This window comes from Cyclopterus lumpus, chromosome 16, assembly GCF_009769545.1.
Source record: "Cyclopterus lumpus isolate fCycLum1 chromosome 16, fCycLum1.pri, whole genome shotgun sequence".
In the NCBI taxonomy this organism is placed as follows: domain Eukaryota; kingdom Metazoa; phylum Chordata; class Actinopteri; order Perciformes; family Cyclopteridae; genus Cyclopterus; species Cyclopterus lumpus.
In genome coordinates this window covers 1,770,365-1,785,081 of record NC_046981.1, presented here as the reverse complement: position 1 = coordinate 1,785,081, position 14,717 = coordinate 1,770,365, and positions in this window count along the sequence as shown.

Here is a 14,717-nt window from a genome sequence, read left to right as displayed (position 1 = left end):
CCAGACTTGAACAGAGAACGGATGAAGACAAGGAAATAGCTTCTTTAAGAAAACAAGTGACTTCCTTACAACAGACTGTCAACAGTAATGATGACTCAATGACTATTGTCCAAAAGAGACCGAAGCTCAAGGTGGGAAAGGATCTAGAGGTCAAATTAAGTGACGCGATATACAAGCTGAAAATAGAATCTCTGGAATTGGACAAGTACAAGGAAGCAGTTAGGGAACAGGACCAAGAGATCTCAGGCCTGAAAGCCAAACTGAAGGCTCAGATGCGGACCGAAAGCATGAACCAGGATGCCGAGAACAAGGAGATGTTAGACAAGGAGAGGAAAGACCAGATCACCTCTGACTACATCAACACGATCAATGACCAGAGGAAAGCGATATGGGATCTGGAGGGGCAGCTCAAGAAGGCGTCAAAGCCTGCCGTCCAGAAGGTACAATCCTGGATCAGGAAAAAAGTCCTGAAAATTCCCAGAGTTCCAGAGGTGTTCCAGGAAATACCGGCTTCTCGCTACGATGAGAATCAGCAGGTTAACTCCAGCCCTCTCAAAGGAGGAGGAGCTGCCTGAGTCTTCTCTTCAGACCAAGGCCTGACATCCTCCGGGCCGCCAGACGAGACCACTCGTATTGACGAGAAGCTGGATGTGCCTGAAGATCTCCTGTAAACGTCTAACCCCTAACCCCCCAAGCCTAACCCACGTCAACCTCAACGCCATCTTTGTGGGTTTTCTCCGAGTGATTCGGTTTCCCCACATAAATAATCGTGATGATTAAAAATACAACAAACAAGCCTAACCCCCCCGACCCCCCCCCCCCCCCCCCCCCATCTCAACACCATCTTTGTGGGTTTTCTCCGAGTGATTCGGTTTCCCCACATAAATAATCGTGATGATTAAAAATACAACAAACAAGCCTAACCCCCCCGAACCCCCCCCCCCCCCCCCCCCCATCTCAACACCATCTTTGTGGGTTTTCTCCGAGTGATTCGGTTTCCCCACATAAATAATCGTGATGATTAAAAATACAACAAACAAGCCTAACCCCCCCGACCCCCCCCCCCCCCCATCTCAACACCATCTTTGTGGGTTTTCTCCGAGTGATTCCTGAGAGGGAGGGAGAGAGAGAGAGAGAGTGATGGAGACAGGCGGCACGTCGACTGCGAGTGAAAATAAACTGGTCGATATCTTCAGGCCGTGACGTGTAACAAGCACGACAAGTTTGGGGCAGATTCAAGTCCAGTTGAGCCACTAGGGGGCGCTTTGAGAATGTGAACAGATACATGCACCATGTGTCTCTACGTGAAGTGTAGACCACGTCATGTAAATTGAAGGTAAAAAAAAAAAGTGCTGAAAAAAGTTGCCCTGGCCTGGATTCGAACACATGACGCGAAGTTGATGAAAACAATTAATACGACAACAATTAACAACCCTGTAACCAAAAAGATGCAGCTCAACATCAAGCAGTTGGTGAAGGTAGATAGAGTTCTTGACCTGGAGAACGAACACATGTGGCTCCAGCAAAAAACTTTGGAGGAAAGGATTACTATGGAAAACAGAATAAGTAATCTGGAAGACGATATCACAAGTTACAGGATAGAGAATATCAAACTGACAGATATTGTTAATGACAACAAACTTACAATCTATAATTACTTTCTGAAAGATTTGTAGCGGATGCAGCGGATTGGGAAGAGTCAGAAAGAGCTAGAAAAACTGGATGCTGAAAACCTTTATGAATCAGATCAGAGTCGAGAGACGGATAAACAAAACATGTCCGCGCTGATCGAAACGCACCAGAGGGAGATGTCAGAAAAGGAACAGGTCATTAGCTGTTTGCAGGTGGAGATGTTTGCTCTGGAAGACCAAATAAAGGAGTTCTCTGCAGCGTCCAGGGAAGAAATGGGTAACGTTCAAGCTTCCCTGCACGCTCAACAGCAAGTCAACAGAGAGACAGTGGTGAGGCTTGAAAAAATGGAGATTGAAAAAGACGAAGCCGTCAAAACGAAAGAGAGACAGATGGATTTGGTTAAATCCACTTACAACAAACTCTGTTCCGCAAAGGAGGACATTGCCAGACTTGAACAGAGAACGGATGAACTCAAGGAAATGGATTCTTTAAGAAAAGAAGTGACTTCCTTACAACAGACTGTCAACAGTAAAGACTCAGAGATATTCAATCTCAGCAAGATTCATGAATTAGAAGAATCCATAAAACAAAAAGACAACTCAATGGCTGTTGTCCAAGAGATACTGAAGCTCGAGGTGGGAAAGGATCTAGAGGTCAAATTAAGTGACGCGATATACAAGCTGAAAATAGAATCTCTGGAATTGGACAAGTACAAGGAAGCAGTTAGGGAACAGGACCAAGAGATCTCAGGCCTGAAAGCCAAACTGAGGAAGGAGAAGGAGAAGAACGTGACATTGGAGCACCAACAGCATGCCATCAAGGCGGACCTTGATGCATCCATGCAGTTGATATCAGATAAGCCTGCATTTCATAAAAGCCTCTTGGCTCTTCAAAGTCGCTACTGTGATGCCAATGCCAAAGCGATGGTGCACCCAAAGGACCCCGCCTCGGCCGGGGTTAAGATACTGGCTCAAACTGTACGCACTCAGATGCGGACCGAAAGCATGAACCAGGATGCCGAGAACAAGGAGATGTTAGACAAGGAGAGGAAAGACCAGATCACCTCTGACTACATCAACACGATCAACGACCAGAGGAAAGCGATATGGGATCTGGAGGGGCAGCTCAAGAAGGCGGCAAAGCCTGCCGTCCAGAAGGTACAATCCTGGATCAGGAAAAAAGTCCTGAGAATTCCCAGAGTTCCAGAGGTGTTCCAGGAAATACCGGCTTCTCGCTACGATGAGAATCAGCAGGTTAACTCCAGCCCTCTCAAAGGAGGAGGAGCTGCCTGAGTCTTCTCTTCAGACCAAGGCCTGACATCCTCCGGGCCGCCAGACGAGACCACTCGTATTGACGAGAAGCTGGATGTGCCTGAAGATCTCCTGTAGACGTCTAACCCCTAACCCCCCAAGCCTAACCCACGTTAGTTGTGGGTTTTCTCCGAGTGATTCGGTTTCCCCACATAAATAATCGTGATGATTAAAAATACAACAAACAAGCCTAACCCCCCCGACCCCCCCCCCCCCCATCTCAACACCATCTTTGTGGGATTCCTCCGAGTGATTCGGTTTCCCCACATAAATAATCGTGACAAGCCCACCTCAACCATAACCCCCCGACCATAACCCCCGGACCATAACCCCCCAGACCATAACCCCCCGACCATAACCCCCCGACCATAACCCCCCAGACCATAACCCCCCAACCATAACCCCATCTCAACCTTAATTCAGTTTCCCCAACATAAATGTTTCTGTGTCTATGTGTCTGTCTGTCTGTGTGTGTCTGTCTGTTTGTGTGTCTGTCTGTCTGTGTGTCTGTCTGTCTGTCTGTGTGTCTGTCTGTCTGTGTCTGTCTGTGTGTCTGTCTGTCTGTGTGTGTGTCTGTCTGTCTGTCTGTGTGTCTGTCTGTCTGTCTGTCTGTCTGTCTGTCTGTCTGTCTGTGTGTCTGTGTGTCTGTCTGTCTGTCTGTGTGTCTGTCTGTCTGTCTGTCTGTCTGTCTGTCTGTGTGTCTGTCTGTCTGTCTGTCTGTGTGTCTGTCTGTCTGTGTGTCTGTCTGTCTGTGTGTCTGTCTGTCTGTCTGTCTGTCTGTGTTTTCATGCATTTAAACAACCTGAACAGATGATGGACATTTTTACACGTTATTCTGCATGTTGACTATAGGTGGCAATAGTTTAAAACTACATTAATCATGTATTAAATGAAATAAAGGCCGATTATGCATTCATATAAATGCTATGCAGGTTGTGCTTGACCTTTGCCCTCATGTAGCCTAAAGCGAGCAGAAGACACTGGTGATGGTCCTCCTGGTTTCCTGGGATGGGGTTCGATTCCCTGCAGTGTCCGGCACGTTGTTGGCGTCGACATGAATCATTCAGTAAATGATGGTAATTTAGAGTCAAACAGACCATAAAGCAGGGTATGCTTTAGGGCGGGGCTACAGGGTGATTGACAGGTCGACACCAGAGACGTACCTGCCGTCTCTACGTCCCTCCTCCTCAGTCCACATACGGTCACTTCCTGTTTACTGGGAGAAAACGAGGTTTAATGGCGCTGCTCGCGATCGAGGTCGTGTATTACAAAGAGTTTACAAGTTGGAGGGTCAACACAAATAAAGAACTGTATGGATTATGTGGTATCAAATGAATGACACTGTGTGTAATATGCAAATGTATCAATTAGAATGATGGGATCTATTAAGTGATAGTGGAAGGAATCCAGAAAACATCGAGAACCCACTGAATAAGTGAATGTAAGCAAGGACACAGCCTGGAGAATGGAGCCGATGAGAGGAAGCACTGAGGCCTGAGGACCGCTCAGGAATGTGGACCGACACCTCACATGGATCCACAGAACCAGGTCTGGACCAATCCATGGACTAGCAGAGGAGGAAGGGGGTTGACTTGAAGGCTACAAGGCTGGAGGAAGATCAGCAGATCTTTGGTAGCCGATCAGGGGGCGGGCCCTGGATCTCTGTTCCATGGGATATATTGTGTGTAATTATTAGTGTGATTCCATTTGTAATTGTGTTTGCCGTACTTTTTAAATAAATCATTTGGATCGTAACTGGAACCATCGATTGGGCTTGTTTTTGTTGGACGGAGCTCTCAGATGAGGAAACTCTCTTGGAGAAAGACGTCATTTCTTACCGGTTGCAAAAAACCATCATCTCCAGTTTTCAGCGTTAACGTTCATCCTGGTTGGGGGTTCGATTCCCTGCACGTTTTGGACATGAAAGCATTTTCTACTATCTATTAATAATCAGAAACGTCAAACTAATGTTTTAAACTTCCATTCAGGAATATATAAATAAGTAACTATTTATTTATTTTAAAGCTGTACCAAAGGACGAGGATTACTAATGAAATGAATATTAAACATATACAGAACATTCTAAATTCACCAAAAGAGTATTAGACGGACGTTCAACATTTTATTAAATTAAACTTAAATAAGTTAAGTAATTAACTTAATGTTTTTCACATATGCACCTAAACAATATACAAAACTAATAAATACAAAAAACGAAAGCAACCATCTGTTTCCATACGTTAGCCACATATTTAAACATAAAGCTTTTTTTATAGAGAAATTTCTGTATAAAAACTTCTACACAATACCATGAATTATACACACACACACACACACACTGAGCACATACACCCTCACAATGCATCTATATGTTGGGGAACACACACACACACCTGTGAATACAGGAGGACTCTTTGAACAGGGCGGGGTTCCAGCTCAGGTAGATGACGTCATAGTACTGACAGAGATCCCAGGAGATCCAGAAAACACCTGGAGAGGCAAACAGCCAATGCCGTCCTATCAGGACGTGCTGAGGAAGCCGGAGGAGGTGAGTGCCCGTGACACTCCCCTAAAAAACACCAAGAGGAGGGCGGGGTCCCCAGCGACAGGAGGTATACAGGAGGCATATACTTCTAGATATATTGTAATATTGATATTCTGCAGCGCCACTTACTTTGGTTCGAGTTTGTAATTCCCCCTAACGACCACAAGGGGTCATCTCTAGACTTACTCAATACACCCCTTTAACCTTAAACACTGGAGGTCGCTCTGTCGTTGGGGTCGGCCATCTTGGTTCCACACAACGAGAACGATAACGTTTACAAACTCTTCTGTGCACGAACGAAAAAAAGTACACGAACCCGAAGAGTCGAAGGATCAACAACATGTTGTGTTCAGTGACTTCAGCCCAACGGAGGAATGTGTATTAATCCGCTATTATTCTATATAGTACATTAAAACACATCACATCCAGTCAGTACAAATACATGAACCTCGACAGGCTGGTCATGTCTGAGCTGAGTGAAGTACTTTAACGCTTTACTGTCACTGTTTCTATCCAGCGTTAGCGAGTGTTAGCTTAGCTACATGTGTGTTTGCTGTCACATTACTGCTATATGAAACTAACAGACTTCTTTGACTGAATAGTTTATTGTTCAATCTGCACTGAAAGCCAAAGCATTGAGTCATTCTGACAAATTGAAGTAAATTAGCCCATGTATTCCCTAAACATCGTGGAAATAACCTTCAATACAGTCGGTGAATCCATTCTTGTGGATTCTTTTGTGGATCTTCACAGATTGATCTGCCCTTGTTTGGCTTCAGGAAAGTCTGCCACACTTTCACAACCCACTGTGGCTTGACAAACTCCCAAAGAGGTACACAAAACTCTTGCCAGCCATCCTGACGTACAAGAAGGCAATATGCACATCCGTCATGGACGAGCTCAGGCGGACAGGTAACTCCCCCAGCGACATGACAAAGCAGGTAATGGAGGTGATGCACCTGGAATTTGAACGGGCTCACCTGGCCCACCTCCTCAGCTGCCAAAATGTCATGGATGGGGAGGCAGGACAGTATGACCAAAGAACCATCACTCAGTTCTTGGACAGGAAACAAAGCCGGCTCCCTTTGGAGAGTACAGTGATTCAGATGGCTGGAACGGGATCATTGTGTCTTCTCACTACCTGGCTGACTGCTTGCTGCACGAGTACCAACACCAGGAGAGTGCCATCAACACACTTTTACAGGGGACCTTTGGACAGGCTTTCCGCTCAGACCAGAAGGTCACCTTTTCATCCGGCACCATGTCCTTGTATGCGGTCATGAATGAGAACTGGATGATCCTTTCATGGGTGATGGTGCAGTCTGAGACGGAGAAGTCCCTGAAGCCCATGTACGAGGGACTAGCACGGCGCTACAGCACAGCAGGCAGAGAAGGCACAATACCACTGGGTAGACAGGTACATTTGAATCTATATTTTTTTCAAATGGCTCATAATCACAATTTATATTGCTTTTCATAATTCCAGTTGAATAAAAGAAAATTACTTGGCTGTTAAGAATCGTCTTATTACCATGACCAGTGGTGGTTCATACAACGCTTTAACATTCGTGGCTGTACTTCCTCTTTCTTCTTTCAGGGATTGCTGTGCAGCATTCAAAGTGGCAGAATTGTATGTAGGAGAGCATCTGAACTGGGATTCTTGGCAAACAACTGATGCCATCGTTGCCCAGGCTACTTCTGGTAACCTGCTGAACACGTGTGCGTCACGGTCCCATTTCAGTGCCAACTTGAGCATCAAGCTGGACTTATTCCACTGCATGAGGAGGTTCCTCCGTGAGTGTGTGACAGAGCATCATGCACTGTACAGTTCTTTTGCTCAGTTCCTGTCTGCAGCCTTTTCTGTGGTGGATCAGGAAGACCTGCAGAGGCTTAAAGACGCCTATGCCTTCTGTGGGATTCAGCCTGCCAAGCCACACATTCGAGAGCACTGCAGGACCAGGATCACACAGCCGGAGGAGCTCATCAAGAGGGTGGAGGGAGTTTTACAGCAGTTTCACCTGGCCAGTGATCCAAATGGCGCTCCTCTCTTCAAGCCCTCAATGCTGAAGCTATGGCGGATCCAGCGGGTGCACATCCTGCGAGGTTGCCTGAGTGATCCCGTGGTTGAAGGAGGGATTTTGTACAGGCGTGGAGGATCTCTGCAGCTGAATCATGTGCAGGGTGAAGGGCCAGAGTTCCCGTTTGGATCCCCATCAGAGGCACATTCCAGGAGGAGGGTTATCACTTCCACCAGGCGCAGTGGGTCACTGGAATACGTGTTTCCCCAGAGCTGTTTCAAGCTCAGGAGATGACTGGCGTGGCGCGGTGGAATTACCAGCGCCTGGTGGACTTGAAGCAGCCTGGTGTTCACCTCCCAGCCGTCTTTGATCCTGCATTAATGGCCCAGCTCAACGCAGTCTCCGAACGGGTGTTGGGATACATGAAATATCCAGCATTTCATCTCTCTAGCAGAGACACTGGAGAGAAGTTTGGCCTGCAGTACGTTGAGCCAGGTTGCCACCCAGTTCCTGTGGACTGGGACAAGCACAGGACCAAGACAGACTCTGGCCCGGCCCTGAGTCCACCTCCTCAAAGCAGCGTCCACTGCCCAGTCATCCTCATCCTCAATGGCACCCCTGAAGCTGTTTCAGTTTCCTCCACGCCCTGCTGCAGATTCTGCTGTCAAACCAGACGTGACTCCCGGGCCTCAGACAGATCCAGGTAACCATCAAACAGACAGACAAAATAATGGACGAGACTCGAGCATTAGTTACTAGGAACTGGATTTCAATCGTTTATTTTCCCTTCTGTAGGTCAGAATAACTCATTGTACTCTTTGTCCTTGGTTTTCATAGAAACATGTCGGCCGTCTCTGCCCCTGCTGTCCTCACCGACTGGACCTGTGAACACCGGAGGGAGAGTGTTTGTGTTGGACCACAAGCAGTGGCCGGCCCCCATGAAGGCAGCTATAGACAACCTGCTCAATGAACACCGTGGGATGAAGGACATGCTCAAGCTTGTGGACCAGGGCGATGCTGCTCTAGTTCACAACTCCTGTACAGACCCAAACAGCATGCTTGGGTCTGTACAGACAAAACATCACATCTTACAATATGTAAAACACCTCTGAAAATTACTAAACACCAGCTCATCTTTGAACACCAGCCCAGAAAAACTGCAAGAGAGGCAGGAACTCTGGCACTCTCTGACAAAGGGCAGTGAGACTACCCGTGTGCCAGTTGTAACTATGCCTGTTGCAGTCGTTAACCCACCGCCACCTGGTCAGACCCTTACGAAAGCCTCCATTGAAGAAATTGTCCAAAACATCCTAGACAAGCAACAGCAGCATCAGCAGCAACAACAACAACAACCAGTGCACAAAAAGAAGCAGACAAAAACGTGCCTGTCCTCTGGCCAGCCAAAGTCCAGGTATGAGAATGATGGTTCCTCCATCCACTTCTTTTACCAGCAGGGCCCCGTCAGGTACTTTTACTGCTCCACTAAAGTTTTTAAAGCTTATGGTGCTGAAGGTCTGACAAACCCCAAAATGCCCTTTAAAGACTTTGCAGGAACAAAGTTCTTTCAGCAGGAACTGTATTCCACAAAGAAAAGGGTGGAGGAGAGAGGCCAGCAAAAGAGGAAGAGGACTGAATCTCAGCACACTGGTCCAAGGTGTCGCTTCTGTAGGATGGGACTGAAGCAGGGCCCAAACAGTCCTCATATTCACACCGGGTTCCCTGGAGTAACAGGGAAGTACGTGTATTGCCCTGCTAAAGTATTTTCCTTGTACAAAGACCAGGGCACGGAGAAGGAGATGACATGGGGAGAGTTCCAGGTGTCTGCCTTTTATGAGACAGAAAAAAACAGATGGGCAGTTGAAAAGAGAAAATAAGAGAAGAGTGTTCTGTCATGTATATATTGTTTCTCTTTTTAATATTTACATTTTTTATTATATAAATTATTAGATTTGTTTTATACATTTGTGTTGTGTTTGTGACCTTACACTATGGCCTCTGTGTTCAATATTTACTGTCCCCGTTAAATATATTTCATGGACTAATGTCTACATGTCTCATTAATATGTGAATCATTACAGTGAACAAGTAAAGATATATTTAATTTAAGTAATTGCAATTAAAATGTTCATGAGAAGGAAAACTGTAATATAATAGGTTAATAGCCATAAATAAGTTAAGTACTTATAAAATCTATCTGCCACTACAATAAAGTGACAATCAGAAAACATTAAAGTAGGATCCATTTTTCTTTATTGATAAACAGCTCTTCATCATTGATGTGTGGCTTTGGCCCAACCGGGACTCGAACCTGTGTCTTTGAGGCCACGGCGCAGGAAACAGTGGCATTTCAGCACCTTGGGCAGCATTAATAATGCTGCAATTTCATTGGCTGTCAGTGAGTTCCAACTATACACGTCTTGCCTCCGCGCCCGAAGCGAGAATCATACCCCTAGACCAACGAGCCACGTTCCAGGACGCAGACCGTCTGCTAGAGAACTCACTCAATGCCACGTTGGCCCGACTTCAGCCTCCTAACAGTTTACAGACTTCATCAGTTGGACTTCTGGGCCGTTTGGCACCACCTGCAGGACGCGTTTGGTACCGCGCCCCAAAACCTCCACAACCTAAGAAATATGATCAAACTGAGATCTGTATCATCAACAGCTGAAGTAGAGGTGATCTACATGCTTTCATCTCTTCCCCTATTCACTATTGTAATGCACTTTTCTTTTTATTTCCTTTTTGTGTATTTCACTTCTTTTATTGAGCTTTTTCACCCTTGTGTGTGTGTGTGTGTGTGTGTGTGTGTGTACACTTCCACATCTCAGCATTTACTCTAAATATTGATCAAAGTACTACAAATAAAAAGTCGTGGTACCTTGTTTTGTTCCTGTATTCGTATTAAAACTACGATATGAAGCATTGCTATTATTGATATTTTGATATGTATCAGAAGCATTTCTTCCTGTTCCAGATGTGAGAAACAGTGAAATAAAACATTAAGATTAAATCTCTTTTTGATGAACTCAAACGCCTGATAAATAAGTGTACTTATAGTAAAACATGAATCAGCCGTGCAGAGTATTTCACCTTTAAACTCTTTTGAAAAGCTTCGGGATTTGTGCTCCAGAGTCTCGGCTCACAAAAAAAAAGGAACATTTTATTGCATTTTCAAAATCACACCAACAAAGAAAAAGAGAGAAGAAAGCCATCTGCTTATAAAAATACAACACGCCCATCTACTCATTCTGTTTTCCTCAGTAATCCTTTCCTCCAAAGTATTTTGCTGGAGCCACACGTGTTCGTCCTCCAGGTCAAGAACTCTATCGACCTTCACCAACTGCTTGATGTTGAGCGACATCTTTTTGGTTACAGGGTTATTAATTGTTGTCGTATTCATCAACTTCTCCTGGCTTTGGATCTTCTCTTGGGTTTTCATAACGAGCCTGTAAAACCTCCAACTAATCAGTCATTAAATTAAACTAAACGTGGAGTAAAATAAACTCCTAAACGTGGAGTGTACTGTATATATAGCTATCTTTTGAATCCACCCCCCACTGCCGACTACAGGTTTGGCATAGTTATGATGGCGCCCGGGGGCGTATTTATGCGGGTTCATATAAACAGAAACTTTTTTGAAAACGACCTTGTGTGTACAACGTTATTTTTGAAAACGGAGGGGCATAAATATTCGTTTCTGTAAATACCGGCTATGTGTAAATGTGGCCTGATAGGACAAAAATATTGCTAACATCTTGGCCAAATGTAAACCAAGAACTGGAAAAGAGCATCATTCATATAATTTAGCACATTTATCCGCTTTATGTGTTGCTCAATCAACAACCAAGAAGGACTATTATAATGTACAACAGAAAAAGACCAAGACTTCTTGCTTCATTAACAAAATAAGAGAGTTGAACTTCTAAAGACGGAGTCACACTGAAGCTCAATCGGTTCTGATTGTTTCATAGTCTCGTGACAATCCAGACCCATATAAAATATTGATCCAAGCCCCAATCTGCTGTAGTTTTTCATTAGACTTGAACACAGGGAACCTATCTGGCAATTATATGGTTGTGCGTGGAAGAAAAAGTGTAGTAGCATTCTCAGCTTAATAACTACATTTGACTCAATGGCTGTTACGATTTATATGAACAATTGAGGCAAGACTGGTGTGAAAGAAATGTAATTGATGTGACAGATGTGCTCACATTTATTATAGAATATACAATAAACTGTATTTGTAGTTTAACAAATGAATGAAAAGATTCTCCGACTTTGAGCCCTTTGACCTGTAACGTGACATCTCTACTTTAGTGTCTGTGGTCAGAAGGGACATGTCCTGGGGGCAAGTATAGGAGGTATTAGACACCTTGGATTATTCACCAATTTACAGACCAACATTTTATATTTGTTTTTCAAATGAAAGATTCAGTGGACACATTCTCTAACCTTAATACACACGGCACAGGTATTTGTATTCTATTGTGTATATATTTTTTATTTTGTATATATCTGTCATCCCTGTTCTTATATTTTATTTTATGTTGTGTTTAGTTTATTTAGTCTATTCCATTTGGTGTCTGTAAAGTGTTGGGCGCTACTATGACATCAAATTTCCCCTTGGGGATTAATAAAGTATATCTCTATCTATCTAACCTCTAACAGCATTCCTGCAGACCGTTATGGTTTTTGAATGTACTTTTACTTCCAATCTTGCGTGTCTTCTCATTTTGAAGGAGCTCCGTGTTCCGTCTCTGTGAAGTTTGATTTTGTTTGCTTACCAATTTCTTTTAGTGTTTCCTAGTTCAGAGCTTTGAGGTGGGCTGCCTAGCAATCAAGCTCTTCGTGCTTCTTAGTCAGGATTATCTCGTTTTCCTGCCGATCTTCAAGAGTACTATTCTTTGCCTTAAATTCACTCTTGGCCAGTCAGAGGTCTGGGTGTCCTCGTAACTTGGCACATAGCCCAAACGTGTTTGAGTTCATTGTCTTACTACACAGTAAAATTGACTGTTACCATAACACTTAAAGAGTCCATTTTAATTCACATTAATACTAACACACATTAGAAAGGACAAAATGTAATTAGACAGCAATATAATGCTAATAACGTTACTTTGAACATTGATAATTCAGTTGGACAAAAAAGAAAACGATTGTATGCAGTAACTGATTCATATGAAACTAATTAGCTTTAAAGTTAATCCTTGGGACGAGTGCCCATGCAGTCAAAGGAGCATTTGCAGTATTTTCTATTTTACTGTCCTCTGTGCACATTAAAAACAACACAACAGTCACTCTACCTCTCTTGCCCACATTGCAGAGTTTGACGTTAGCTAGCTAGCTGTCACGGAACAGGAACTGTGGAGGAGGACTCGGACGCAGAGAGGAGGTTTTAACTAACAGTTTATTTATTCTTTAACAAAGAATCACAGGGAAAAAATCCTGGAAACAAATAACTCCTCCGAAGAAGGATGAACGGGAATAAAATAAAATGATCTAACACTAGGTTCGGCCTAGACAATGCTGAAACCTGGACTTGACTGACCAGGCGTGTGTGCAGGACGAAGGATCAGACACAGTGGCACAGGACAAGGGGAGACACAGACTATAAGGACACATGAGGGAAGTGGGGAATCAGACTGGTGACACATGCGGAAGGGCACGGAACCTGAAACGAGAGGAGAGTTCATTTCCAAAATAAAACAGGAAGTCACAAAACAAACATGGAGACAGGACAAAAACCCAACTTGACATACAGGTGTGACACTAGCCTTATTTTTGGCTTAACTGCAGCACATTTAAGCTAACGTTCAACCCTGTCGCGTTAGCTATTTTGATATGCTGTAAATGAAATCTGACTCTATGATAGTAGTTGTGATTTTATAATAGTTTTACCACAAAATGACCACCTCTTTTCTCCCTCTTTCTCTCAATACTGTGGCTAATTTCCATACTATCTTCACTCCAAGTCATTTTCACATTTTCCATCTGATTTTTGATGAAAGGAAAATGCCATTTCAACAATGCCCCCGTGTGTGTGTGTTATTTAATCAGCTGTAAATACAGCGGTGCACGGAGAGCGTCACGCGGTCTGCATCTATAGAAAACAACGTGCACGTTGGGGTCGGTTGGCAGCCCGTCGCTCCGTCACAAAGTGGAACAACGTATACGGCTCTTCATTCAGAGCGTGGAGAATGGATTCCTGGGCCGGAAAGCGTCCGTGAAGCTCGCGCGTGTTCACGTCTCCGCTCTGTCGGCGGAGGGAAGTCGTGAGGACGTTAAGGGTTTTAGTCGTGTGCTGCTGGTTCGTTATGTATATAAAAAAAGATGACTTTTAGCCGTGTGACGGTGTATGAGAAGTGGTCGTGGTGACGTCACCCGTTGGTTTGTGGACTTGATGGTATGAAGCCACGAGTTATAGAGACTATATGACTATATTACTGTATTACTTTATTACTATTATTATAATATTGTATTACTCTATTACTGTATGACTATATTACTGTATTACTTTATTACTATTATTATATTATTGTATTACCCTTATTACTGTATGACTATATTACTGTATTACTTTATTACTATTATTATATTATTGTATTACTCTATTACTGTATGACTATATTACTGTATTACTGTACAAACCGTGTCCGGCTGCTTCGCCGTGTCATCCACAGCCACAGCCGTGTCATTGACATCCACGGCCGTGTCTCCTACCGCAATGTCGTACAGGATCTCGGTCAACAACTTCATGGTCTTCACCTTCTGCCTCTCCAGCTCTGCCTTCAATTTGACGTCCTCCTCCTTCGTATCCTCGGTCATGGTCTCCCGGGCGCTGCCCGGCGGGTCATGGGAATAACACCGCCAGATCGCTAGTTGGCATCGTTTATGGTCGGAACTATGACGGTATCTGATCGTCTTCGAACCTCCGACTTTCGTTCTTGATTAATTAAAACATTCGTGGCAAATGCTTTCGCTTTCGTCCGTCTTGCGCCGGTCCAAGAATTTCACCTCTAGCGGCACAATACGAATGCCCCCGGCCGTCCCTCTTAATCATGGCCCCAGTTCATGGAGAAAACCCACAAAATAGAACCGGAGTCCTATTCCATTATTCCTAGCTGAGTATTCAGGCGGTTATTATTGAAGGTTATTTCCACGATGTTTAGGGAATACATGGGCTAATTTACTTCAATTTGTCAGAATGACTCA